At 43.7% G+C, this 3,856-nt stretch overlaps 1 non-coding gene across 1 annotated transcript; it reads right to left on the bottom strand.

Annotated features, from left to right (window-relative positions):
* Positions 1-1,571: 1,571 nt before the first annotated feature.
* On the bottom strand, positions 1,572-1,674 carry LOC125082790 (small nucleolar RNA U13). The gene has a single exon (XR_007122106.1). It is a non-coding gene; the product is annotated as a small nucleolar RNA U13 (small nucleolar RNA).
* Between the last annotated feature and the right edge of the window lie 2,182 nt (positions 1,675-3,856).

The raw sequence follows: 3,856 nt of genomic DNA, 5'->3' as shown, positions 1-3,856 counted from the left end.
TGATGCTAGGGGTCAGGGCAGGACAGATACAAGATGAACCTGGGACATCTTGAAATGCCAGAAAGCAAGGAAGCCGCAAAATAACGAAAGGACGGGTAATATCAAAGGGACACAGAGTCTACCCAAAAGGGCTCCCAATGGCCAAACTGGAACAATTTATGCAATAAAATAATATACTTTTGGATTAAATCCAAATGGGAAAATAAATATCCATGAGTCCAGACTGATATATATGACTGAATTAATAAACAAATACGGGAGAAGAAAGTAGTTCTTTCCAACAGAAGAATTTCAAATTATTATGTAGCTACTCCCTTCCCCCACCATCCTTCCTGAGCGTAGGCTGCACTTAGTGACTTGCTTCTGAAGAACAGACTAAGGGAAAGGGGAAGAGAGGAACTCCACAGTGGAGAAAGCTGGGAACATGACCTTGGCCAAGTGATCCAGGCTAAGGTGACAGTGAGAGGCCGATGCTGTGGGCCCCTGATTGGATGTAACAAAGAAGGGCCACTCTCTGGTCTTCTTCCTAAAAACCCACAACCCTGTCTAACCACGAGAAAAACAGACCAAAATTGAGGGATAGTCTACAACACACCCGCCAGTACTCCTTAAAATTGTCAAGGTCATGAAAAACAAAGTCTGAGAAACTGTCACAGATTAGAGGAGCCCGAGGAGACATGATAACCACATGGAATGTGGGATCTGGAAACAGAATGAGGACATGAGTGGGGAAACTAGTCAAATCTGAATAAAGTCTGGAGTTTAGTTTACAAATTTTCTATTACATAACTTATGTTACTTTATACATTTATATTATTCTTATGTTTATATATTAAATCTATATTACATAATAAATATATATATATAGGAAAGAATGGAAAAGAGCCCATTTACAAAGAGGAACCAAAAAAAAAAACCCTCATGAATCTATGTAAAAATAAATGTGCATGCAAGAACTTTTGAATGAAGAAAACTTAAAATATTACAGTCATGGGGCACCTGGCTGGCTTAGTCAGTGGAACGTGGGACTCGATCTTGGGGTTGTGGGTTCAGGGCCCACACTGGGTATAGAGATTACTAAAAAATAAAAATACTTGGGGCGCCCGGGTGGGCCAGTGGGTTAAGCCGCTGCCTTCCGCTCAGGTCATGATCTCAGGGTCCTGGGATTGAGCCCCGCATCGGGCTCTCTGCTCAGCAGGGAGCCTGCTTCCCCCTCTCTCTCTGCCTGCCTCTCTGCCTACTTGTGATCTCTCTCTCTCTCAAATAAATAAATAAATCTTAAATATTTTAAAAATATTACAGAGACATAAAGGAAAGCATGAACCAGTGGAGAAGCATCTACTCCTATATTTTGATATAAAGGTAAATGTTATTATTGACGTCATGATAAGGATGTCAGTTCTCTGTAGGTTAATATAAACATTTGGTATGGTCCAAATAAAATTAATACAGTGTGTGTGTGTGTGTGTGTGTGTGTGTGTGTGTGTGCGCGCGTGCAAAATGGTGGTTTATTAAAGCACTGGGACAGGACCCATGGGCAGAAAGAGCTGCTGCTAATTTTTTTTTTTTCACGTCAGATGGGTAATGTGCGAGGTCACAACACAGTTTAAGGGAAGCATATGTCACACAAGGGCGTAAACACCCAATCATCATGCCTATGAACTACAAAAGGATCTAGAGTGAATTTTTAAAAAAAAAGATTTTATTTATCTTTTGAGAGAGAGAGAGAGAAACAGACGCCCCGCTGAGCCAGGAACCTAACGTGGGGCCTGGTTCCAGGATCCTGGGATCATGACCCAAGCCAAAGGCAGACACTTAACCACCTGAGCCACAAAGCACCCCTACGGTAAATTTTTTTAAAGACAAAGTAGTTTCGGGGTGCCTATGTGGCTTAGTCAATTGAGCAGGGAACCTGCTTCTCCCTCTGCCTCTGCCCCTATCCCTGCTTGCTCTCTTTCTCTCTAAAATAAGTAAATAAAATCTTAAAAAAAAAAAGAGAATAGTTTTAAAGTTCAATTGGGACAAAGAGGGTGAATAAGCAGGTATTATAAATATGGAAATATAAAGGTATAATATTTTTTAAAAAAACGCAGTGGCCAATGGATAAAATTTTCTGCTGCAGAGCAGGCTCCAGAAAAGCACTCATATACATATGGAAATGTAGTACATGTTACAAATGACATTTCAGCTCTGTGGGGAAAAGACGAATTACTCAGTGAATGGTGTGGAGACAACTGGGTAACCATCTGGGAAAAGAGAAAGTTGGATCCCTACCTTGTCCCTAACATAAAGCCCAGATGGAACAGGATTGAAATGCACAAATGAAGATCAGACAAGCACCAGCTCAGGCAAGTATAGAAGAGATTAAAGGAAGACAGCATACAAAAACACTTTCAACACGGTGAAGTAAAAGATAGTAACAAAATGGGGAAAAATAATGACAAATCAGTAAGAAAAGGACCAATAACTATACAAATGGGCAAAAAATATGAATATGAAGCAGCTCACAGAACAGGACATGCAGGAGCACCTGGGTTGCTCAGTTAAGCATCTGACTCTTGGTTTCAGCTCAGTTCATGATCTTAGGGCCGTGAGATCAACCCCTGCGTCAGGCTCTGCACTCAGCGCAGTCTGTTTGAGAGTCTCTCTCCCTTTCCCTCTGTTCCTCAACATGCTCATGTGCACTCTCTCTCTCTCAAATAAATTGGTAAATAAAAAACCTTTTAAATGATTTTATTTATTTACTTGAGAGAGAACACGAGAGGGGTAAGTTGAGAGGGAGAAGCAGACTCCCTGCTGAGCAGGGAGCCTGATGTGGGACTCCATCCTGGGACTCCAGGATCATGACCTGAGCCAAAGGCAGTTGCTTAACCAACTGGGCCACCCGGGTGCCCTAAATAACATCCTTTATTATTTTTTTTAATATTTTATTTATTTGACAGAGAGAGAGAGAGATCACAAGAAGGCAGAGAGGCGGGCAGAGAGAGGGTGAAGCAGGCTCCCCACTGAGCAGAGAGCCCGATGCAGGGCTCGATCCCAAGACCCTGAGATCACGACCTGAGCTGAAGGTAGAGGCCCAAACCATCAAGCCACCCAGGCACCCCTAAAATCCTTTAAAACCAGAGAATGGGGGGCGCCTGGGTGGCTCAGTGGGTTAAGCCGCTGCCTTCGGCTCAGGTCATGATCTCAGAGTCCTGGGATCGAGCCCCGCATCGGGCTCTCTGCTCAGCAGGGAGCCTGCTTCCTCCTCTCTCTCTCTGCCTGCCTCTCTGCCTGCTTGTGACCTCTCTGTCAAATAAATAAATAAAATCTTAAAAAAAAAAAAAAAAAAAAACAGAGAATGGGACATGTAAGTGGCTTGCAAACACACGAACAACGGCACATTGAGAACACAGTAAGGTACCACTCTTCACCCTCAGTTTGACACACATCTATACACTGGGTTGTCTGTGATGGTATGGGGGACATAGGCATCTCATTCCTGGCTGGTGGGAATGTAAACTGGAGAATTTTTAGCAACAGCTTTCAAAATTATAAGCGCACTTACCTTTGACCCAGTAACTCGTGCCTGACGAATTTGTCCATGTATAAAAGTGAATATTCTTCGCAGTACCACTTGTACTGGCAACACCCTAGGCCAACTTAATGGGCATTGTGGGGCTTCTGGCTCAGGACAGCACCTCCATTCAATGGAAAAGCACACAGCCGTGATAAAAAGGCATGAGGAGGGCGCCTGGGTGGCTCAGTGGGTTAAGCCGCTGCCTTCAGCTCAGGTCATGATCTCAGGGTCCTGGGATCAAGTCCTGCATCGGGCTCTCTGCTCAGCAGGGAGCCTGCTTCCCTCTCTCTCTCTCTG

Source organism: Lutra lutra, chromosome 12, assembly GCF_902655055.1.
Source record: "Lutra lutra chromosome 12, mLutLut1.2, whole genome shotgun sequence".
NCBI classification, from domain to species: Eukaryota; Metazoa; Chordata; class Mammalia; order Carnivora; family Mustelidae; genus Lutra; species Lutra lutra.
This window is presented reverse-complemented; position numbering and strand designations above follow the sequence as displayed.